We start from the raw sequence: 25920 nt of genomic DNA, 5'->3' as shown, positions 1-25920 counted from the left end.
CACACACACACACACACACACGATCTCCAATCCTGGATGGGTGTGGAGAGTCCAGCAGAGAGTTCTAGAGCCATGGAGTTTGCAGATTCCAGGAGGAGAGTCACCCCACCAGCAATGCTTGCACTGGATTGCTGTAATACAGAGAAATAAACTCTTATCCTGGGAAGCCATTTCAATTTGCGGCTTGTGTATCAACATGGTTACTTGCCCCTGATTACTACGATAACCCCAAGAGTACTTAATGCCGCTGACATATCTATATTGCAAGAATATAGATATAGATAGCTAAGGAAATCAAGATGGGGGCCAACAGATTAGGGACATAAGATGAAGTCAGGGGTAAAAGGAAGTCTACAGGTCTTGCAAACCTTACAGAAGTCAGTAAGAGAAAGAATAATATTTTAATGGGAAAAAAGAGACTAAAGGCTTTCCACAGGTAGCTTGCAAAGTGAATTAACCTCAAGGCTAATAAATACACGAAAAGATGCTTCTGAGGAACTAGGCAAATGCAGTGTAAAGAGACAACCACTTCAACTCCTTATCTTGGCAGAAATTGAACATCGTGATCAGATCCAGTGTCGATGAGGACAGGGAGAAATAGGAGTTCTGGGTCACTTGGTGACAGCCTCCTTGGACAATAATTTGATAAGATCTAGTAAAGTTGAAGATGAGCATTCCCTCCACCCAGCTGTTCTATAGAAAGTCTCCCACATACGTACGACTGATATAGATGAGATGTTAATTTGGCTCTGAGCTTCCCAGCGGCCAAGCGAAGAGGAGCAGATGATTAATGCCCATAGAATACAAGATCCCAATGCCCATATAATAAAAGAGTAGATCCGTGGCTCTGGCTTTTTAGCCATGAGGTCAGAGAAAATTTTCTCCTGTGGATTTCTCCTGGTAGTAATGTGTACTTTAATAGGCAAGATTTTAGGCAACATTCCCATAATAAATAGTAAACTGCATACAACTTTCTAAGTTTCAAAACACATATACTCTTATATGAAACTTACTTTTGATTCTAAGGATGAAGTGCAAGTTGAGAACCAAAAGGAAATTTAGTAATAGCAATTACAGGAGAGTTCAAAGCTATGTAGTCCAAGAATGAGCTCTCAGATGGGGAAGAATAGCCTGGCTTGATTCAGGAATGGGATTTTTTTTAATTTTAATGTTTTTTTATTATATTATGTTAGTCACCATACAGTACATCCCTGGTTTCTGATGTAAAGTTCCATGATTCATTAGTTGCGTGTAACACCCAGTGCACCATGCAATACGTGCCCTCCTTACTACCCATCACCAGTCTATCCCATTCCCCCACCCCCTCCCCTCTGAAGCCCTCAGTTTGTTTCTCATAGTCCATAGGAATGGGATTTTTAATATCACCAGGAGCCCTCCCCACCCATCTCACCCCCCTACCCCCCATGATGACTATTTCTCCAAACCAAGAATTTGAATACAGCTGAGTGGCACAGAGTTCAGGTTACAATCTCAGGCAAACAACCGGAGTGAAAATATCCTCTGCTGTTGATTTCAGACGTGACCATGAGCTTTGCTAATGGCAAAGAAAATTGCTATCTTTTCATGAGAATTAAGGCGCCCTTACCAGGAACAGTGTCTAGATAGATAGTTACCCCAATCCAGAGGCGTGTAGAGGAAGTATAGGTAAATAAGGGAAAATAAGATGAAAAAAATACACGTAAATGCAAGCTATGGCTCATTTCTAATTACAAAATTTTGAGAGCTTCCTTGTAGCCAAAAGGAAAATGGACAATGAGCACATGCAGTTCCAATATTGCTTCTTTGTAGATGTTTGCTGACTTAAGTTCTGAAATGTCCAGATCACGAGCCAAGTGTAAAGCTTTGGTGGTTCGCGAGTCTAAAGCTTCCAGCTCCCAGAAGAGCTTAGCCCCTTGTCTTGTCCCTTAGCCCCGTCGTTCTGGTGGGTATGACATAAGCTGTATGCCTGAACCAAGTGCTTCCTGTTCCAGAGAGGGTCCCCAGAGGGGCCTTGAAACCAGTCCTCTTTTATTCCATTTCAAAAAGAGACTCTGTCGAATGGTTACTCCTATGATTCCCAGACTGGCATGGTGGTCATTGAGGTTCTCAAGACACACCTGAGCCATACTAAAACCACGCAATTGGCCCCATAATGGTTCCTGCCTGGGAGTCAGAGGCCAGGACAGTGGAATCCATCTTGGGAAGAGGGTGGATGGTTTTCAATTTCTGCCTTTGTTGGGTTGGAATGGCGTGACAGGCATCAAGGCAGGGAATAACTGTCATCCCCAAGTTGAAGATTACCAAAGAGGAATGATGCTGCTGGCCTCCTCCCAGGCTCCTCCCAGATGCCAGTTCTGTGTGTCCATCCCATAGCCCTTGTGAGCTTTGCTCCTAAGAGTTTTCCCTTTTAAAGGCTACTGTTGGGGGGGCGCCTGGGTGGCACAGTGGTTAAGCGTCTGCCTTAGGCTCAGGGCGTGATCCCGGCGTTATGGGATCGAGCCCCACATCAGGCTCCTCTGCTATGAGCCTGCTTCTTCCTCTCCCACTCCCCCTGCTTGTGTTCCCGCTCTTGCTGGCTGTCTGTATCTCTGTCGAATAAATACATAAAATTGTTAAAAAAAAAAAAAGCTACTGTTGGGTCACTGCAGCCACTTTACCCAGACTCCTGGAGCTCTGGAAATGCTGAGTTTCTGTCCCCCTGGGGCAGACCAAGCTACTGCCTGATTGGTGAAGGGATATGGCCCCAGTTTCCTTGCCTCCAGAGGGATAAGCTCTGCGGCATTATCTATGCCCCCGAGCTCCCTGCAGGATCAAACAGACACTGGAACTCCATCTGAAATCACACGGTGACTTGGATTCTCCCCATCCCTGTCCCACTTACCCCATCCCCCCCCACACTGGTTTCTCCTGGGAGCACTTCATTGATGAACCACTTGCGCATGAACCCCCTTCTCAGGGTCTGCTTCTGGGAGAAAGCAGGTCTGCTAAGGGGGCTTTCCGGGGCCTGAAGCAGCATGGAGGAGGAGCCTTGGGCTTGCACTGACACCTCCCCCACTCCCTGCACCTCTCACGGTGCTTGGGTCAAGGACAGTTAGTTCATAGTCCGCCCTTCCTGATGGACCCAGACAGCTCCTCCGAGACCTGCGACAGGTGGCTGGATGTTTGGGCTTTCGAGAAATAAGTAGCTCCTAGAGCGAGGGAGACGCAGTGCATCTTGGCAATAGGGCTTCCTTTGCTGCGTTCCTCCGGGGCTGCCTGGTAGGCTTGCCAGGGGAGTTCTGGCTTCCCAGAGAACCTCATAAAACAAGAATTTTATAGCCAGAGTCCCTGCTGCCCAGATCGGGGAAGTCAGACCACTATTAGGTGGTCATCATCCGTGGTGCGTGGCTGCAAGGAAAGCACCCTCGGAGGCGCACGGCAGTGACAGTCTGGCCACCCCTCGGGCCATAGGATGGCCTTTTTTTTTCTATTTTTTTAAAAGATTTTATTTATTTATTCGACAGAGATAGAGACAGCCAGCGAGAGAGGGAACACAAGCAGGGGGAGTGGGAGAGAAAGAAGCAGGCTCATAGCGGAAGAGCCTGATGTGGGGCTCGATCCCATAATGCCGGGACCAAGCCCTGAGCCGAAGGCAGACTCCTTAACCACTGTGCCACCCAGGCGCCCCCGGGGCCATAGGTTGGTCTTAACGCCCTCTGTTGTCTTCAAAATCACCTGCCAGACCTGCTCAGTTTGCCCAGAGTTAACCTGAGGCTGCCTGTGGGCAGAGGGGGTTTGAGGGTGGAAGGGCTTCCTTTCTGAACTTTCTAGAATGCCCATTTCACAGATACGGCCATTGTTGCATCATCGAAGACACCAGCCCTTTGGCTGAACTGCAGGCCCATTTCCCATCAATGTATGCGATGGGCTGCTATTGAGCAATAGTGTGTCAGTGGGATCAGATGGCCCCCTTCAGTCATGATGATGTTCCCAGAGGTGTGGCCCAAGGGGAAGCAGTCCCTGAAGGCAGCTGGCCCATGGACAGGGCCCAGCCTGGGTCTTTTTGAGAAAGGCATCAGCATTCCCAGCATCTAAGTCACTTCCAATTAGCATGGCAATCAGGGACGTGCTGGATAGGGAAGCTCGAAAGGCTCTCTAGCTGGGACCCTGCCCTCCAGGAGCACCCCCTTAGCAGAAACAAAGGAAAGTAGGCTCGGAAACTGGTCCCGTCAGGTTCAGTCAGGTCCCTGATGTTCTCCAGGGGTAGGGTGCTCTGTCAGCCAGTGGCCGGCCAAAGCTGAAAACAAAGGGTTCTTCGAAGGAGCATTGCCTTGAAAGGAAGAGGTTGGGCCTAGGGCTCCGCATAAAGTGTCCACCCCACCTTCTAACTGGGCCCTTCCCTGCCCATCTCTGAGCTGGACACAGCCTCCATCTCATGCCCAGAGTCACATTCTCTCCCATCTTGGAAGGAAAAGTGCCCCGCACGCTCTCTGAGGGTGCGGGGCCTTCTGCTCTGGGAACCAGCCTCCTAGTGTCTCTTCCGACATGCTCTCCCAGCACTAGGTTTCGTGATGGCATGCCAGCCATCCTGTAGGGTTAATCCCATCCTCAGAGCAACACACAAACTGGGGCACCCTTCCTCCACCTGCCGAGGTCTGGCCTCTGCTCTGTCCCCTCAGTCCACCAGAAGGGCTCTCACTGAGGTCATCTGCGTTCTCTGCTACCAGTGATGGAGGCATCTCCGTCTTTCATGCATTGACCTCTCTCAGCCTTGGAGGCTCTTGGGGGTGTCCCCCTTCTTCACACCCCCTTCTCTGTCTCCTCCCAGCTCCCCCTGGCTGTGCCTTCCGAGGTCCTTTGCAGGCCCTTCCTCCTGTGCTCTTGGCCTCAGCCCCTCTCTCACTCCTCACCCTGTCACTGGACAAGTGCAACTCCCTGGTCAGAGACCACCTGTGTGCCAGAGGCTTCCGTGCTCACTCCTGAACACTCAATTGTGTCTCCACCAGACATCTCTCTGGGGATGGCAAAGTCTTGGCCAACTCACTTGTTCCAACCTGAATTCATCTAATCCCCACTCTTCTCCAGGTAAACTTGTCATCTTTTGTCATCTTTTGTACCCACCTCGTCCTTCTCCCCTGACCCTCCTCACCAGCGCAAACAGCATCACCTGTTGGTCACACAGGTGCTCCTGCCAGAAGCCCGAGAATTGCCCCCACTCTGTCACCCTGCACAAAGTCCTGTTGATCTTTTCTGCCCATTACTTGCTCTGTCTGTCCTCTCCCTCTCTGTGGCCAAGGACTGGGCTCTGCTCAGTCCCCAGCCTCACTTTCCAGCACCCTCCCAGGTGATTTGTCTGATCGCCAGGAGCAAAATGGCCTGTTTCTTGGGGGAACACGGCAGGGCTTGGGATGGGCCATGAGCCTAGCTCCTCACTGGGGGACTTGGTTAAGTTCCCACGGTCTCTCTGGAGCAACGGGAGCCTTCACTTGTTGGCTGTGAGTGCCCAGAAGCCTCTCGGCCAGGCAGAATCACTCCTGGGGCATCCCGATTCTTGTGGCTACACAAAGCCACATTCCCAGGGACTCGTCTGGTGGATGGGAGAAGGGAATGGAGGTTTCCAAACTGTAACCCTCCTATGGATGTGCCCTCCCCACACAGAGCTCTAGGCAGCCCCTGTGCTTCCCCATGGGGCCTGAAGCTCTGCTCTACCCCCTCCCCACTGGCAGGCTCCCCCCTCAGGGAAACACCCCCCACCAGATCATTGTCCTCCCCCAGCCACTCTGGATTCTTCAAATTGATGGCCTTAAAAACCTGAACCACCCTGGCCCAAATACCAAATATCCAACCTCCTGGGGAAAAGGGCTCGCCATCTCTTTACCTCCCTCCGGAAAAGGAAGCTGGGGCCTCGGGAGTGAAGTGAGACCCCTGGACCTGGAGAGGGGCTGCCTGTGGGGTTTCTGTCAGGGAAACCGCCTCACTCCAGGAAGAGCCTCTGACTTGGTGTGGAGACACAGACAGCCCCATAAGCTTTCATTTCTCTCAGGCAAATGCCCGACAAGCTAAGAAGTCCCTCAGGCCTCTAACTGTCCTGACTATGGAGTGAAGGGACAGTGGTCTGAGTGGTGAGTGGTCTGTGGATGTGTCAAGGGGGGATGGACAGGCAGGGTGAGCATCTCTGGGGACCTGCAGGATGAGGGGAGCGCCTGTGGACATGTTGGGCCCTGTGGGCAGTGGGGGCGCTGGAGAGAACCCCTGGGGCCTGGCGGGCTTTGGGAAGTAGGAACCAAGCACGGTGGCCTGGGGGAGGGGCGGGAGGCCGGTGGGAGAGAGGCTTTCAGACTTTCAGGGAACGTAAATTTTACCCGCGGCTACTTTCTCTGGGATTTATTTCTCGGTGAACTTGAGACTTCGCCTAATTACGTTTGGGTCTCTTTCAAAGCACATAAATTGCATCCAGTTCTTCTGTCTTCTTCTTAGGAATAAATTGTCCCTGTGCAAGGAGGGATCTGGGGGAGAGAGTGAGACTTTATTAATTCGACACAGAACTCTGTTCCCCTGCCCTCCCCTCTGCCCCCCATTGAATAATAAAATAATGAAGATTTGACTTGGACCAGGATGTGTGGATAAATATATTGGTGACATGAATGGAAATGGATTTATTACATAAACAGGAGACTTCATCAATTTAAACCTGGCCTCCTTTCAATAGGCATAAATTACATTTTCTTTTCCTACCAGTTGCTGGTTGTTTTTTTTTTTTTTTTAAGAAACTGGATTTATCGGAATTGAGATTTCACTAATTTATTTCATGGAGCCTTGTGCTTCCTCTTTCTGCTCTTTCTGCCCGACTCATTAAAGACTGATCCTTGGTGAATCTCCCTCATCTCAGTCCTCCTCGGAGCCCTGTGGCCTGCCGGGAGGGAGGTTGGGTGAGGGGTGGCAGGAACGTGGCACGGGCAGAGAGACAGACGCTCAAGCCTCTACTCCCTCTAGAACAAACTGCTTGACCTTAGCAAGGATGCCTCCACAGGGTGTCCAGCCCCAGAAGTTGTAACAAACTATAGAAATGATCCCTGAAAGTATAGTCTTTCCAGCCCCAGAATTAGAAGACCCTTTTCCAGGCCCCCACAAGGGCCAAGGAGAGGCCCAGAGAAGGGTCTGGCTTCTGCTGGTCCCAGGATGTGTCCGTAGACAAGTGGCCAGAGAATCTGTGAGCCGGATTGCAGGAAGTGCTTGGCCGGGAGTCCCAGGTACGGTGGGAGGGTGAGGGACGCAGGGAGTCCTGGAGGGTCCCATCACAGACCAATGTTCATGGTACAAGAACTGATTTCTTAGGAGTTCAGGGCCCAATTTATATAATCCATCTTCCTCCTTCCCCTTCCCTCTCCTGCTGCTTTTTCTTAGCAAAATGGGGATTTGGATCACCACCTGCCAAAATGTTTGGTGGGAGCGAGGGCGATGGCTTGAAACTACCTTACAGTAGAAGATGTGGCCTTTGGACTCTGGTTTTGCTTTTTCTGTATTTTTTGCTGGCTTGTAAAGGTTACTTCTGGCCTGGGAATTCCATATAGGGAAACTTCTATCTGCCTCTCTTCTATCTCTGCTCAAACTCAGTGTTGAAAGTTTTAAATAGTCTCATTCATTTTAAGTGGTAAGCAACTCCGCATGTTAACACTTCTGGGGGTGTGTGGGGGACGAAGAAGTGTGGCTGCCATCTTGTTTAGAGAACCTGAAGAGGGCAATGACTAAGTCGGAGATCCAAGAGGTGACTCATGGGGGCAGTTTGGTGCCTTCACGCCGCAGCGGGAAGGGCACTGTCTCAGCAATACTGGCCCTCTGGGGGGTTAGGGAGCAGGGGAAAGGGAGGGAAGAGACCGCCCCCCCAAACCCTCACTCCCATTTCCCACCCCACCCGGGTCACCAGCCCCAGGACTGGCAGGGGGGCCAGCGGCGGCTCTGCAGGCTGTCATTCAGCAGGCCCGTTGTCTGGCGCAGGTGTTTCTAATAAGGGCTCCTTCGGGCTTGCTTCATCCAGGAGGATGTTTACAAGAAGGTCTGATGAGAAATTGTCTCCAAATGCTGTCTTGTAAGCAAGACGTTAAGAAGGGGGTGGGGGTTAGTGCCTCAGGCTGTAAGCAAGCAGGGCTCCTGGAATGGGGCCTGGCCAGTGCTCCCTCCACCCCGAGTCGTCTTGGCCAGGCCTGGCAGGCTGGGGCCTGGGCAGGTCTGGGCCTCCTGCCAAGGGTGGTGAGTGCCATGGGGGTTGGTTTCAATAAACGAAAGCAATAATGTTGGAAGAACTTCCACAATAAACAGGGAGGCTGGGACATCCCAATTTTGCTACCCAAGCCCTACGGCCTTTTCGGTGACCCTGTGATCTTTCTTTGGCCCCTCTTCCACAGGTTGGGGGGCAGGCAATCACAGGTTTTATTATCATCGTAGTGAACAAGCCACACATCATTAAGGATCATCTTCCTGGAGAAGCCCAGAGGAGGAAGGGAGGTATCTTGTATCCAAGCCTTCATACACGGAATTTTCCAGATTAAACCCTCTGGGAGGAAGGTAGGGGATGCGCAGCAGAGCTGGCAAACTTCTTCTCTGAGGGCCAGGTAGTGAATATTTTCGCCTTTGAGTTCCATACACTTTTTGCCACAACTACGCATGTCTGCCATTGTTTTGTGAAGGCGGCCATACGCAGCACGGAGATGAGACTGGGCATGGCCAGATTCGACCTGCTGGCGTTAGTCTCCTGAGCCCTGACGTATAGGATCAAATGAGTCCCAGAGAGGTGAAGAGACCAGCTGAGATCCCACACACCCAGGCTCCCAACCTGTCTGCCCAGCAGGCTGCACAGACGTGTATGACCCGACTCAGGGGAGCTGACCGAGATCCAGGATGCTTCCCTGGAGACCTGAACTTGGCACCGGGGAATTGTGCCTCATGGAAGAGGTCAGTACGCTCAAAGTTAGAGAGGAACTTGAGACTTAGTCAAGTTGGATGTACAAATAATAGGAGGAAGGAATGTAGCTGGTCGTCCCAGTGTTGCTAGGCGAGAGCTTCCGGTGCCTTCCGAGTCGTGGAGACAGGACATAAAGGACAGCGTCAAGTAGCCAGGCCTAGGGCTGCTGCCTGCAGGAGTCTGGAGATGAGCCCTCTCTGAACACCATCCCTGTGGGTGCTCGCTGTGCGGGTGACAGGTCTGTGGGGTGAGGTTGTGTCGGAGAACAAAGGTGCCGTTGAACGTGTGTGATCTCTGTGAGGAGTGGTTCAGGTGTGGGGGAGGTTGAAGGGGACACAGTGAGGCTGGGTGAGAACGTTTTGTGGTGAGTTGGTGTGTGTACAGGATTTGAAGGCCCGGTGTAGCCAGGGTTCCAGGTGGCTGTGGGTGGATTGGGGCTGCCCTCAGAGTGCCCTCTCTCCATGTGGAGGAGCAGTGAAGTTTGGCAGAGGGCATACAGCTTGCAGTCAGGTTGAGATGTTTGACTTTGGGGTCAGTATGACTTTGGGCTAAGGGTAAGAGCATGGATGGGGCTTGAGGGTCGGGGTCAGTGTGTGTTCAAGTCTAGGAACATTCTGAGTTTAAGTTTGGTGGATGGATCTTTGTTGGGACTCATTGGGAGGTGAAGTTCTGGGATTAAGGGTGTGGCCCTGTTTGGGGGTCAGAGTGCCTGATTGCGGGGTGGCTGGGACTAAGGGCATTATTTGGTTGAAGTCCATGGCTGGGACTGAGGTCACTGTTTGGCTGAAGTTCATGTGGTCTGTGGGGGTTCAGGTTGAGGTGTCTATGCCAGTGGTTCTAACTGGGAGGTGGGCATTTATGCGGGGCCTGAGACAGGAGTGACAGACAGTGATTGGGATTGGGGGTCAGCATGTGATTGGGAAGAATGGTGGTCAGCATCCTGTGTGCTTCAGCTATTGGGCATCTTCTTGCATGCAGACAATTAGGAACTGTCTGGAACTGGGGAGAGCTGGTGTGTATTAGAGGCTGGGTATCACCATGTGTGACTGCCTTCAGGAGTACATATGTGCCCGGACTACATATTCCGGCATAGTTGTGGGTCAGCGTGAGTCACTGTGTGGCTAGAGATGGACCTGAGGCATCAGTGGTTGGCATGGGGGGGGGTCAGTATGATTTGGGGTCACCTGTGGTTGAGGATTCAAGATATAGTCTAGTGTGTGGGTCTTTGTAAGTTGCGTCATCAGATAAGGAGGTCAAGGTGCAGCTAGGTTTGAGGGTCAGTGTGTGTTATTGTCCTTCAGTTGCAGGGGGTAGGGCATGGATGAAGTTGGGGATGGGGATGAGCAAGTGGTCTCCTGGGGAAGACTCCCAGAGGAAGGGAGCCTCATAAGCAAAGGCTCCAAGGCTGAATTGGGACCAGCGCATGACTCGGGCCCTGGGTTCCACGTGTGGTGGGGTTTAGAGGTCAGCAGGCCAGCATGTGGCTATGAGTGTGAGAAAGGGTTATAGGAGTTGGTGGAAAGGGTGTGTATGGGGAGTTGGTGCCTTCTTTAGGGTGGAGAATTCTGGATGTGGGCTTCTCAAACTGGGCTTCTTAGAGAATGTGGAGGCCGGGGGAGATTTAGGGGTCAAATTGACTTGCATATTTGAGCAAAACACTGTAGCAAATGTTGATATTGCCCTGCCCACACCCCTGGTAGTTGATTTTCCTCAAATGCCCATAGCTTTTTGCTACGGCACCTGCAACTCTGCCTGGGGATGTTGTCTGACTGTGGGTGCGGGATCCACCTTCACTGGAAAGGCCTGGAGTTACTGCCCTCCCTCAGTGGTAGCCCAACACTAATGACAGGTAGGAGCTGGTGGATAAATACCCCGGCTGCAGGTTCTCAGCAGGACTGAGCCCCTTTCCTACAGTCATCCTTTGTTCATTAATGCACCCTGTGTGGGCTTTCTTCCCTTCCCCAGCTCACATCCCTGTTCCCCTATGGTGCTTCCTGGGATCATGGCCCAAACAAATGACTTGCCTTCAGATCCTTGTCTCAGGTTTGCTTCTGGGGAACCTGACCCAAGAGAAGCATTTTTATAATAAAGCCAACAAAGATATATTATGGGAGCATGAATTCCACATGACTTTTCAAGATAAAGCAAAAACCATGATGGAGAGTGCATGTCTCTGGTCGCAGGATTCCCCTCCCTTAGCTCACTCATAGGGGCTCCAATTTGTGAACTGGGCTGGAAACCAGAGGGCAAGTCCCTGGAGGTGAGCCTCCCAGGCACTGACAGGGTGGAGCATGAATCTGGGGTGGGATGGGGGAATAACCAGAAGGTACTGAGCACAACTGTGCACTTGAGTTTGGGAGCTCAGCATATGGCTGGGGTGCAGTAAGTGTGCATTGGGATTTGGGGTCCTCAGGCTGTTCTTCCATTGTAGGGTCCATGAGGGATGGAGGTGGCTTAGCTTAGGGTTAAGTTGCATTGGGGTGGCCCCTGTCCTGATGAGTTTGTGGGGGACAGTATGCAGTTGCTGCGGGTTGGCCAGGGTGACCCAGTGTCAGTCATTAAGTGGTGAGTGAGACAACTGAGGCACGCTAAGGGTTGGGAGGGTTTGGCATGTAACTGAAGTCAGGAGTCAACAACTGATAGTCAGCTCCTACCAGGATTTCTCTGTAGGAGGGCTATGTAATTGCTTTGGGGGGTACAGTGAGTCACTGGATTTGGGGGGTCGATATCTGAAATAGTCAGGGTGGAGATCAGGATTTATCCAAGGGGGCTGTGAGTGCTGCGGCTGATCGAGTGGATTTTTAAAAATGCCCTGCTCTGGCAGATGTGTCCCTGCCCCCAGGGACAGGCTTGGTGAATGGAGTGCAGGCTGGATTTCAGCGCTCACTTGTCCTCCGGTCTGGGTGCCTTTGGGCAGTGACCAACCTGCACAGCTCCACATAGCAGCCCTGAGGGTGGTTGGGGGTCTCGGAGCAGGGGGTTCCCAATGACCCAGACTCAGGAATACCTGCAGCCTCCAGCCTCCTCCCCAGCCGTCTCCTCCAGCTGTCCTGTTGCTCTGAGAGGAAGCGAGGCAGGTTTCTGCAGTGTGAGCCCCTGCACCCTGTGAGGCTTGGGAGCTGGCTTCCTGGAGTGAGGGTCAGGGTCAGGGTTCGAGTCCTGGCCACGTCGTATATGTGTCAGAATGAGCAATGCCTTTTTAGGTCACATATACTTTGGACTTCAACACTGCTTTATGTAGGCCGTAAAATTAATAGGTGGGAACGAGATTTATGGGCCCCACTGGGCTGTTCTTTGCTTGTTAGGTTAAACACACTGATTTCCTGGTACAAAAGTGCTTGTTAAAATAATCTCCCCCAGCATGTTCAGAGGGGACATATCTGTCTTGTTTGGGGGGGTGGGGAAAAGGCCGAGGTGCCCCATCCCCACCTCCGAGGCTGGCCCACCTGTCATGGCCTCCCCCAGCTCCAGCTGTGTGTATGATGGAATGAATGATGAGGTTTCTGGGTGTGGGGGGGTGATCCAGGGAAGGAATGCGCCTCTGTGCAGATAACACCAGAGCCAGACGTGCACTCCCATCACCCCCTGCCCACCCTGAAGAGCCAGTAGCCTTTGTTCCTGCAATATCTTGAGAAGGAAGGGTAGAAGCATGGTGGGGGTGGGGGAAGGCACAGTGTTGTTGGAGCAGAGTGAGAGATTGTCCTCACTGCTGCTTCTGAGGACTTGACAGTCTTCCTTGACAGGAATGGAAGCAGAGAGGAGAGGTGGCCCCGTTGCCTGAGCAACCTCGGGTGGCACTGTGTTTGCCAGTCGATGGCGCCCAACTCTACATGTCTGCCCTCAGTCCCTCATCTACCACAGCATCCTGGGGCATGCGCCCTCTCGGAATGACTCAACCACTCCTGGGTTGGACACTGTGTTGCCATCTCCTGCCCTGCTGGGGGTACTCTGAGGGTGTGACTGGTAGTGTCCCAGGTAGAGTGGGTTATGCAGAGCATGTAGGGGACTTCTGGAACCAGGTTGCTCACAGACCCCCTGGGCAGGTGGGAGGAGGGTCTGGGTGGGGCTTGATTCAGTCAATGGCAAGACAGTGCCAGGATGCATGTATAGTGCAGGAAGAAATGCCCAGGCTAAGCCGACTCCAGACTGGTGTGTGGCCCTTGGCGGGCCCATGAGATAGACACCTGCTGGATGGCAGCGTGCTGACCGGGGTGTCCTGAAGCCTCTACCTCCCTATTCAAATCCAGCTCACTTTGAAGCCCCCTGAAGATCGAATTTCCCTGTCTTCTAACATTCGCCATGGCCTGGTTTCATGGATGGGGAGGTGCTCATTGGGCTTTCCCCCACCCTTGAGTCCTCATGCTATCTCACGCTCACCCTCCTGCAGCCTGCTGTTCAGCCTCAGAAACCCACTTCAATGGCCCTCTTCTGGGCTCCTAGAGCCTTTTGTGTTTGGTATTTGTGGTCATTTCAGTAAAGCACACTACCTATGCCATGCCCGATTCTTGTTCCATTTATTCCTTATGAGGTTGCCATTATACCCAATTATCAATAGATGAATAAAACTGAGGCCCTGAGACATCCTTAATGACACCCAAGGCCACCCAGTTGTGAGCAGAGCACCCGGACCTGAGTTAAGTCTGAGGACCTGGTGGGTGGCCAGCCCCTTGGAGCCTTACCTGCTGCCTGCGAGGACCTCCCTCCATCATCCCAAGCCATTAGAGCCATCAGTGGAGCAGCTGGAGCAGAGGTGTCGTTTAGACCACTTCTGGGTGTGCAGTGCCCAGCACAGGGGGCACCCATGGTGGAAATTCAGCGGAGCATGCAGGCTGAGATGTGACAGCTGCACCGTGCTCTGAATCTGGAGTTAGACTCCTATAAAAATCTTGGTTCTAGTACCTCCTGGATCTGTGGCCTTGAACAAGTCACTGAACCCTTCTCATATGTAAAACAAGGCTAATAACAATACTTGCCTCATACAGTTGTTGTGAAGGTTCAATGAGATGCTCTGTATAAAACATTTATGACAATGCCTGGCCAATAGTAAGAGTTCACTAACTCCTAACCTATGGTTCTAACCTACTTTGGTCACCTTCTTGTTCTGAAATACTGCCACCTGCTGGTAGGTTCCTTGTGCAACCACCATATACCATGAGTGCCCAGAGCCACTGAGCACCCCAACTGGCACCCACCTTGACTCCTCCATTCAAACCATCCTCCTCTCCTCCACCATAAATCATGCTCCACCTCTCTTTCCAGACTCTGCGCAACAGCACCTCCTTCTGGGAGCTTCCTTGATTACCAAGCCTGCACGCCCAGGAGCACAAAGCCAAATCTAGCTTTTTCCTTCTGCCTGTCCATCCCCTAACTCTTTCTTTGGTTACATGGATTTTAGAGCCAGACAGATGTGGATTTGAACTCTGATGCCAACGCTTAGTAGCTGTGTGACACGGAACAAATTCCTGAACCTCTCTGAGCTTCATGATTGAAGGATTCCCCCTGATAAATGGTCACGACCGTCATTATTCATCTTTGGACCCCTGTCTCAGTCAGCTCCTGCTGTCCCCCCTTGGCTCCCAACAAGGCACTGCTTGCCTTCTGGTCCCCAGCTGTCCATATCCTCATGGCAGGTTCTGAAAAATTTTCCCTGCTAGTAATCACAGGGAAAAGGGAGCAACATGCACACAGGGTAGGGGGTTATCTAAAGGTTAAAACCCACTGTGATGCTGACGCAAAAGGACCCACGTCCCCGCTCTCTTGGTTCTGTTCTTGCTTCCCATGTGTTTTGTCTAAGCCTTGCTTGGAGGGGGCCCAGCCTTCCTTGTCTCTTCTGACCACACCCCATGTTCTCCCAAAGCAGCAAGCTGGAGGAGCTTGGCTTACTCCAAAGCCTCCTGGAGGGGATCTCGTGAGGCTCGATCTGTAAACGTGGGGGTTGGACCACAGAGTTCTCTAAGGTCTTTTCTAGCTTGGGCGTGCTTTGCGTCTGAGTCAACCATTTTTTGATTTAATGACTTCCAAATGTCTGCTTAGGAGAGCTCACTTTAGCACCAGCGGGTGACATGAGCACCCCCCCCCACGCTGACCCAAGCACACCTGCTGGGTGCTGACAAAGGACTCGATGCCCTGCTCTTGCTGGAAGATCAGCTCTTCGTTCCAATCCCATCCAAGAAGGCTGAGAGACAATGCCGGGTCGGACTCTGGTGGGAGAGGCAGGCCTGGGCAACAAGGTGGACTGCTTAATCCTCTCATCACTCACATCTGAGCTGAGCGCTGCACCCACTGTGATAGAGGGCCCTGTGCAGACCCCTACAACCTAAAATACACTCTCAGGACCTGAGATCTATTAGTTCCCTTCCTTTGTGTTCTCCTCTACGGGTTCATCTCAAACTCAGGCTTGCCGGGGAAGGGCGGCTCATTCTGTGCCTCTGCCTGGGGCTGGGTGAGTTTCCCAGGCCCTCGCAGGCAGCCTGAGAACTCGTCAAGAGGCAGAAGGCATTGGGGAAGGGCTCCAAGGGGGGCCGAGTCTGGGGAGCAGACACTCAGACAGCCTGTACCGCGGTGCAGAGCCTGCCCACAGGCCTGGTGGATTAGAAGGGGTATTTGGTGAGTCCACAACCAGCCCGCAGCGGCGGGGAGCTTTGCTCAGACTTTGTAGACCATCCAATGGTCTCTTTCAAAACAGGATTTTGATGAGTTAAGTGTAAATGAATCAGAAACACATGGGTTGGATTTCCCTCCAAATGCAATGGGGTTTGAATACAGCTCAGGGAGGGAAGGGGGGTTCTGGGGAGGAGAGACGTGGCTTAATCAAACAGGTCTTTCCTTCTGTTAATGTTTGCCACCTCTGCCTCAAGACTCCCTGACTTCTACTGTCTCACCCAATCCCACCCCCAGTGGGGGAGACCTGGGTCTTTGCTGCCTGGGCTCAGCCGAGGACCCTGGGCCAGCCCCGCCGGCATCAAACTCAGGGGGAGCTGGATGCACCCAGCCCCCCTCCGGCTTCTGTCCAGGATGCCTGGCAGAAGTGTCTGGAAGGCTTTTCTCTGGAGTCAGTGCTTCGCGGCTCATCCTAGACTTCTGAAGTGGGGTGACACGGAGGAGGGCTGAGCTAGAGAGAGTGCAGGGTGCCACACTTGGACTTACAGGGTCTAGACCCCAGTCTTAGAATGTCATGTCTCATGAGGAGGCAACTTTTCAGACAAGACTAAGTCTTCGTCTGTTATTATTCTACTTTATTATAAACATCATACTCTTTCCAGAGAACAAATTTTAAAAGTACAGAGAAGCAAAATAACAAAATAAAACCTACCTGTAATCCCCGCCCGGGGTGGAGGTTGCTTATTCACATTTTGGTTCAGCGGCTTCCGGACTCTGTGCACGTTTTGAAATGTACAAGCTTACAGTCACGCAGGGTAGAGATAGTAAAGTTATTAGTTAGAATTCCGAGTCTAGAATAGGCTACCTGGGCTCCAATCCCAGTTCCATCACTTACTGCATGTTACATCAAGTTTTCCAAACTTCAGACCCCACAATTGATAACAACAACAACAACAAAACACAACAATAACAATATGGTATTTGCCGGGATTGAATGGAATAATGGTCATAAAGCACTTAGAGCACTGCCCAAGGCATAGCAGCTGCTCAACAGTTGTTAGACAGCAGTGTTTCCATTTTGTGCCCTTTCTTCTTATATATATGCATGGGCTTCCTATGTTATTAACATTCTCCATCACATGGTTGAATGGCCACATTCTTGTCGTAGGTCATTCATCCAACACTTCCTTTAAGTGTATGTCCCAAATAACACTGTGATGGACATTTTTCTGCATTCTCAGGGGGTTCAAGCTGGAGTCTGAGTTTTTTTGCTTCAGTGTCCTTTAGCATAAGTTATTTTGCACGGAAGAGAATTAACCTGGAGAACGTTTATGTTTATGAATTTGCAGGGATACAGGGGATTTCTATTCCTAGAGTTTTGCCGTTTCCACAATGTCAAATAAATGGAATATAGTATGTAGTGTTTTATGCCTGGCTTCTTTCACTTCACAAAATGCTTTTGAGATTCATTCATATCGTTGCATGTGTCACTCCTGCGTTCTTTTTTATTGCTGTGCAGTATTCCATTATATGGATATAACCATTTTCTTATCCATTGACAAAACTTTGGATTATTTCCAATTTGTCTGGTATGATTAAAGCTTCTAAAAGTTCACAGGCCAGTCATTGGTGGACATATGTTTCTGTTTTTCTTGGGTAAATTCCTAGGAATAGAATCACTGAGTCATGTCTAGATAGTAACTGTATGGTTAACTTTATAAGAAACTGCCACACTATTTTCCTAAGAAGCTAGACTGTTTTGCATGTCCACAAACAATATTTGAGAGTTCTGATCAATAACATTCTTTGGCAGCGCTTGGTAATGCCAGTTTTTTAAGAGATTTATTTATTTATTTATTTATTTGAGAGAGAGAGAGAGAGAGAGCATGGGGGGAGGGGCACAAGGAGAGGGAGAGAGAATCTGAAACAGACTCCATGCTGAATGCGGAGCCTGACACAGGTCTTGATCTCACCACTGTGAGATCATGAGCTGAGCTGAAACCAAGAGTTGGACGCTTAACCAAATGAACCACCCAGGTGCCCTGGTAATGTCAATTTTTAAAATTTTAGCCATTCAACAGGGGCGTAGTGGTATCACATTGTGGTTTTAATTTACATTTTCCCAATGATTAATGATATTGAGCCTCTTTTAAATTGGGTTAATTGTCTTCCTATTATTAAGTTGTAATAGGCATAGCAGCTGCTCAACAGTTGTTAGATAGCAGTGTTTGAAGAATAAAAGAATAAAGAATTGTTTAAAGAATAAAAATTCTTTACAATTTTTCCAGATAAAAATTCTTTACCATATATATGTTTTGTAAATATTTTCTCCCAACCTGCGTCTTGTCTTTGAATTTTCTTAAATGTCTTTTGAAGAGCAGAATTTTTTAATTTGACGAAGTCCAATATTGATCATTTTTTCTTTTGTGGGTTGTGTTTTTTTTAACTCATAGTTTAACAATTTCATCCAACCCAGAGTCAGAAAGATTTCCTCCAGAATTTTTTTCTATAAGTTTTATAGCTCTAGAATTTACATTTAGATCTATATATGTTTGAATTCATTGTTACATGGAGGGAGATACGGATTGAAGTTAGGTGTTTTTTTTTGGTTTTTGGTTTTTGGGGTTTTTTGTTTTTTGGTTTTTTTGGGGGGTTTTTTTGCATGTAGATGTCCAAGTGCTTGTTGAGATTATCCTTTTTCTAATGAATTATCTTTGGTCCTTTGTCAAAAATCAATTAACCATTAGTCATGAGAGTCAATTTTTGGGCTTTATTCTGTTCTGTTAATCTATGTGTCTTTTTACCAATACCACCATCTTGATTATTGTAGTTTTATATTAAGTTTTGAAATCATGTAGTATGAGTCTTTCAACTTTCTTGTCCAAAATTATTTTGGCTATTCCAGTTCTTTTGCTTTTTCATATACAGCTTAGGGGTAGTTTGTCTATTTCAATCAAAAATCTCACTGGGATTTTTATTGGGATTTCATCGAAACCATAAACCAATACAGGGAATATTTTTGGGTTTTGGCAGTATGACTAGTATGTTTTGATTTTATTTGTTTCTTTTTAATATTTGTTTTTCCTCTGAGTTTCTTGGATCTGTGGTTTGTTGTCCTTCAGTAATTTTGGAAAAGTTATTGGCCACTATCTCTTCAAGTATTTCCTCTTCCAAATTTTTCTCTTTTCTTCTGGGATTCCAATTTGATATTGTTCTACAGTTTTAGGGTCTTCTAGATTCTTAATATTTTTTCTCTTTGTGCTTCAGTTTGGGAAATGTCTATTAAGCTACTTTTAAGTTCAGTGATTCTTTTCTCTTCTGCATCTAGTCTATGGATAAACCTGCCAAAGGAATTCTTCTCTATCTGTGATATCACATCCCCCACCTGTAGTATTTCTATATGACTTTCCTATAGTTTTAACCCCAGTGTTGAAGTCCCCCATCTGTTTAAGCATGTTGTCCACTTTTACCATTAGAACCTCTAAAATATCAATGACAATTATTTTAAGGTTCCTATTTGATCATTTCAATATCTGGGTCATGTCTGGGTCTAGTTCTGTTGACTATCTTATCTCTTGACAATTTTTTTTTTCTGTTTTAGTATTTCTTGTTGAATGTTGGACGTGTTGTATAGAAAAATAGCAGAGACTGAGATAAATAGTACTTTGGCCGGAGGTGGGCATGATTCTTTTTCTGTGAGACCATTAATATGTGTGGGGATGTGTGTGTGGTTGTTGAGTTTCTCTAGTTGATGTTTGAACTGGGTTCGAGTATTGTTTTTGCCATAGTTACTTTCACACTCTCATGTCTTGCAAATTCCTCTAGCAGTGGGCTACTACTGACTATTCTCTCTTCTATGTTCTGCCAAAGTGAAATAGTTTGTGTGCTCCACCTCCCCTCATATGGGCTATTCACTGTGAAATCTAGTTCATCTGGTACCTTTGTGACAACAGTTCTCTGATGGGTTCAGGGAAACGCATAACTTTGTTGATCATCTAGCTTTTAAAAAAAATAATTAACCATGGTTATGTGGGGAAGAAATGTTGCCTTGTGATTTTCTGTATCCTAAGAGAAAGTAGATTTTTCTTGCCTTTTCACACCTGTCTGGATGATCGTAGGGTTTTCTCCTTTGATCTAAAGATGTAGTGAATTATTTTAATGGTTTCTTATTAAACTGTGTTTATATTATTTTAATAATGCCCATTGCCTCATGTTGTATTACTCTTTTATTGTAGGACTAGATTTGATTTTCTAGCATTGGTAGGAAGTTTTGTTTCATTACTATATTTCTCAAGTTTTTGTATCATGATTAATCTAGGTTTATAAAATCAACTGGATCTTTTCTATCCTTCTCTTCTCTGTAAAAGTTTATGTATCATGAATATCCTCAATTCCATGAACATTTAAGTGATAAAACAGTCATTGCACCATTTTTTGAGGTAGTTCTGTATCAACCTTTTCAGTTGGTTCCTTAATTATTGGTCTTTTAAGGCATTATATTTCTTGAATTCCTTATGGTGATTTGTATTTTCCTAGAAAATTATTTATTTTATTGAGTTCCTTAAAGTTGAGAGTTGACTGGATTTGTAATCCTTGGTATAGCATGAGAAAGAAGGCCCTAGGTAGAGCCTCTGGGAGCACCAATATTCAAGAGCAGAGGAGGAAGTATTACAAAGGAGTGTGAGAAGGAGAATCCTGAGAAATGTGGAAAACTAGGAGACTGTGAGAGTCTGGAACCACAGGATGAGAGATTTTTCAAGATTGAAAGTAATCAAGCTGGGCCCATATTTCTTTGTCACATCACTTAACTGAAGAAAGTAGAAATTTATCCAGAATTTTGAAGGAAAAAAAATGAGATTCAAGAATTCTATATATCAGGTAAAGTGCCATTTGTATATTAAGGCAATAGAAAATTTTTATTTACATACATATTCAGGAAAAATACCACACACTGTCATCTATGAAAAAAAACTTACTTAAGAATATAATCCAATTAACAAATAGATAAACAAGAAAGCTCACAAATGTGGGAGTCATATTATAAAAGAAACTGGTAACTGTTGAAGGAATATGGACACAGAACTAAGTCTAAATTATTGCAATTATTGTTGTGAAGCTGTTTTCTTAGTTACATTTAAAAAATATAAAAATGATAATGATAAAACTGAAGTAAAAATGTCAAATCATTTTGGCAAAAATTAAGAGGAGGGATTTAGGAGAAGTGTGATGTAAACATATACAGTTCTTTAGCTTTCATAGGGATATCTTAATAATATTCTTTTCAAACATTTATTTTATTGAGGTATAATTTACAATAAAATGCACACTTTAAGTGTATGGGCCAATGAGTTTTGACAAATGTACACAATCTCATAGCCACCACTACAGTCAAGATACAGAACATTTCATTGCCCTCGAAGTTTCACTTGCCCTTACCCAGTTAATCTGTCCTCCACCCTTGCCCCTGAACTCAGAAAACCATTAATTTGTTTTCTATTTTTCTAGATTAGTTTTTCTAGAGTTTAATATAAACAGAATCATGTAGTATGTACTCTTTTGGACCTGGCTTCTTTTCTTCAGTGTAATATAATAAGCCTTGAAATCAAGTATTATAATTCCTTCAACTTTGGTCTTCTTTCAAAATCATTTTGGCTATCCTAGTTCCTTTGCTTTTCCATATAAATGTTTGAACTAACTTGTCAACTGCTATTTAAAAAAAAACTACTGGAATTTTGATTGAGCTTACAGCTGAATCTATAGATTGATTTGGGCAGAATATACATCTTAATGATCCTGAGTCTTCCAATAACATGAATATGATCTTTCCCTTCACTTACTTAAGTTGTTTTTCTCTCAGCAGTGTTTTGTATAGCTTAATTTTATCTCTAAATGATCCATATGTTTGATGCTATTCTAAATAGTATTTTTAAAGGTTTAATTGCAAATTGAGGAAGTTCTTTTCTATTTTAGTTTACTGAGAGCATTTATCATGAATGGGTGTTGAATTTTGTCAAATGTTTTTTCTGCATCTAGTGACATGATCATGTGATTTTTCTTTTTCAGCCTGTTGATATGATGGATTATGTTAATTAACTTTTGAATGTTGAACCAGCCTTGCATACTTGGGATAAATTCCCCTTGGTCATGCTATATAATTCTTCTCTATATATTGTTGGATTTGAGTTGCTAATATTTTGTTGAAGATTTTTGCATCTATGTTCATGATATTGGTCTGTAGTTTTCTTTCTTTTAATGTCTTTGTTCAGTTTGGGTATTAGAGTAATGTTAGCCTCATAGAATCATTTCTGAATTATCTCCCTGTTTCTATCTTCTGAAAGAGATTGTAGAGAATTGGTATCCTTAGGTGTTTGGTAGAATTCAACAGTGAACCCATTTTGGCCTGGTGCTTTCTGTTTTGAAAGATTATTAAATATTAATTCAATTTCATTAGTAGATACAGGCCTATTCAGATTGTCTATTTTGTCTTGTGTTAAGTTTTGGCAAATTATGTCTGTCAAGGAATTGGTCCATTTCATCTAAGTTTCAAATTTGGGGGCATATTTGAAAAAAAAAATAGAATTCATGAAAGAAGTCATCTGAGTCTGCAGTTTTATTTTTGTGGTACTATTTTTAATCACAAATTCAAATTTTGAAATTTTATTCATTGTGTAAATAAATTTATGCATTTTCTGTAAGTTATCAAACTTACTAATACCTAATTCCAAACTTACATAAACTAATTCCTAGTATTATTTTTTTTTAAGATATTTTATTTATTTATTCGACAGAGATAGACAGCCAGCGAGAGAGGGAACACAAGCAGGGGGAGTGGGAAAGGATGAAGCAGGCTCCCAGCAGAGGAGCCCGACGTGGGACTCGATCTCCCAACGCCGGGATCACGTCCTGAGCCGAAGGCAGACGCTTAACGACTGCGCTACCCAGGCGTCCCCCTAGTATTATTTTACAACCTTTTGGTGTATATAGAATCTAAATGAACTCCCTGTCTTTTATTCCTAGTATTGGTCATTTGTGTCTTCCTTTTTTTCTTGATAAATTTAGCTAGAGATTTCTAATTAAACAACATTCTTTTTAAAGAAACAACTTCTGTTTTCATTAATTTCCTCTCGTGTGTTTGTTTCCTATATCATTTTTTAGTGCTCTTGCCTTTGTTATTTTTTTTTCCTACAGACTTTAGGTTTATTTTTCTCTTCTTTTTGTAACTTCTTAGATTGGTTAATTATGTTGTTAATTCTGGGCCTTTCTTCTTTTCTAACATAAACAGTTAGTGATATGAATTTACCTTTAAGTGCTGCTATAGTTATATCCCACAATTCTGATAAACCATTGATAAACCTTTTTCATTTTCCTCAACATACTTTCTAATTTTATGTGTTATTTCTTCTTTGGCCTATTTGTTATTTAGAACACTTGGGAGCTACCCAAATATCTTTCTTTTATTGATTTTCAGTTTAACTATTTTCAGATAACATAGTCTGTAAGATTTCAGTGTTTTTCCAATTTATTGAGATTTGAAAAAAATGGCTCAACATATGATCTATCTGGTAACTATTCCATATGCTCTTGAAAAGAATATGTCTCTACTGTTGATGTGTGTATGTTCTTATGATAAATTTCAATTAGTGTTGATAGTGTTATTTGACTTTTCTATATGCTTACTGATTTTCTGTCTACTTGTTCTTTCTTTTTTAAATTGAAGAATAATTGGGTATAACTGGCAAGTATAATTGTATGTATAACATGATGATTTGATATAAATGTACATTGTCAAATGATTACCAAGATCAAGATAATTTACCAAGATAAAAACACATCCATCAACTCACAGAGTTAACTATTTATGTATGTATAAGAATGAGTAACATCTACTCCTAGCAACTTTCAAGTATACAATACCATATTATATAATCACCATGCTGTACATTAAATCCTCAGAACTTATATTTTTATAACTGAAAATTCATAACCTTTGACCAACATCACCCCATTTTCCCCTCCCCCAGCCCCTAGAAACTACCATTCTATTCCATTCCTATAAAATTGTTTTGTTTTTTTTTTACATTCCAATATAAGCGATACCATACAGTATTTGTCTTTCTCTGTCTGACTTTACTTCACATAATGGCTTCAGGTTCATGCATGTTGTCACAAATAGCAGGATTTCTCTTCTTTTTTAGTGGCAGAATAATATTCCATCATGTGAGATATATACGTATTCATACATTATATAGTACATATATATTATATAAGTTATATATGTGTTATATTTATAACATTTTCATTATCCATTCATCCATTAAAGGACGTTTAGATTGTTTCCATATCTTGCCTATTATGAATAATGCTGCAATGAACATGGGTGTGCAAATATCTCTTTGAGACAATGATATCAATTCTTTCAGATAAATACCCAGAAATGGGATTGCTAAATCATACATAATTCTATTTTTAATTTTTTGAAGAATCATCATACCATTTTCCACAATGGCTGTACATATTTACATTCTTACCACCCGCATATAAGCATTCCCTTTTCTTCACATATTCACTAATATTTGTTATCTATGGTCTTTTTTATAATAGCCATGCCAACCCATATGAGGTGATATCTTATTGGGGTTTTGATTTGTATTTCCCTGATGATTAGTGACATTGAGCACTTTTCACATACCTGTTGGCCATTTGTATTCCACCATGTTTCTATTTATTTTCTATTTGTCCCATTTATTCAATTTTTTCTCCTTTGAATTATTTTTTTATTCTGTTTTACTCCACTATTGATTTATTAGCTTTTCTGTTTTATTATTAGAGATTGCTCTAGTGTATTTTATATGTCTCTTTAACTAATCTCAGTCTACCTTCAAATGGCATTGTACTGCTTTATGGGTTATGTATATATGTATATATATCAAGTTTTCTTTAAATTATTGAACATATTCATAATATCTATTTAAGTAGTAAATATTTAAGTCTTGAGGTGATAATTCCTTCACCTATACCATCTAGGTCTCTTTCTATTGAGTGGTTTTTTTCCTGATAATGGGTCACATTTTTCTGCTTCTAGTCATCCCTAGAAATTTTAGATTGGAGGTTGGAAATTGTAAGTAATACATTCTTTTTTTTAATAATAATTTTTTATTATATTACATTAGTCACCATACAGTACATCCCTGGTTTTTGATGTAAAGTTCTATGATTCATTAGTTGCATATAACACCCAGTGCAATGCAATACATGCCCTCCTTACTACCCATCACCAGCCTATCCCATTCCCCCACCCCCCTCCCCTCTNCCCCCTCCCCTCTGAAGTCTTCAGTTTGTTTCTCATAGTCCATAGTCTCTCATGTTTCATTCCCCCTTCTGATTACCCCCCCTTTCTTTATCCCTTTCTTTTCCTACCGATCTTCCTACTTCTTATGTTCCATAAATGAGTGANGACACCACAGATAAAGGACTGGTATCCAAGATCTACAAAGAACTTCTCAAACTCAATACACGAGAAACAAATAAACAAATCAAAAAATGGGCAGAAGATATGAACAGACACTTTTCCAATGAAGACATACAAATGGCTAACAGACACATGAAAAAATGTTCAAAATCATTAGCCGTCAGGGAAATTCAAATCAAAACCACACTGAGATACCACCTTACACCAGTTAGAATGGCAAAAATTGACAAGGCAAGAAACAACAATTGTTGGAGAGGATGTGGAGAAATGGGATCCCTCCTACATTGTTGGTGGGAATGCAAGTTGGTTCAGCCACTCTGGAAAACAGTGTGGAGGTCCCTTAAAAGGTTAAAAATGGAGCTACCCTATGATCCAGCAATTGCACTACTGAGTGTTTACCCCAAAGATACAGACGTAGTGAAGAGAAGGGTCATATGCACCCCGATGTTCATAGCAACATTGTCCACAATAGCTAAATCGTGGAAGGAGTCGAGATGCCCTTCAACCGATGACTGGATTAAGAAGATGTGGTCCATATATATAATGGAATATTACTCAGCTATCAAAAAGAACGATTTCTCAACATTTGCTGCAACATGGACGGTACTGGAGGAGATAATGCTAAGTGGAATAAGTCAAGCAGAGAAAGACAATTATCATATGGTAAGTAATACATTCTTGAAATTCAAGATTTTGTTGTCTTTTTTAAAGAGCATTGGGCTTTGTTAGTAGTAGGTAGCAAAGTTACCAGTGATTTAGTTTGATCCTTTCAAGGCCTTTTTTAAAGCTTTTTTCTGGTGGGCTTTTAATCTATGATTTAGTCCTACTGTTAGTGTATGATTCTTCTTTGGATCTCTACTGAATGTACTGCATGTTCAATAAGGACCCTCCCAGCCCTGTTTGAGATCTTAGA

At 45.2% G+C, this 25920-nt stretch overlaps 1 pseudogene; it reads right to left on the bottom strand.

Annotated features, from left to right (window-relative positions):
* Positions 1 to 6963: 6963 nt before the first annotated feature.
* Positions 6964 to 7068, bottom strand: LOC117802149 (annotated as a pseudogene).
* Between the last annotated feature and the right edge of the window lie 18852 nt (positions 7069 to 25920).

The sequence above is a fragment of the Ailuropoda melanoleuca genome, chromosome 4 (assembly GCF_002007445.2).
Source record: "Ailuropoda melanoleuca isolate Jingjing chromosome 4, ASM200744v2, whole genome shotgun sequence".
Lineage (NCBI taxonomy): Eukaryota > Metazoa > Chordata > Mammalia > Carnivora > Ursidae > Ailuropoda > Ailuropoda melanoleuca.
Note: the sequence above shows the minus strand (reverse complement) of the source record. Positions and strands in the feature narration are given on the sequence as shown.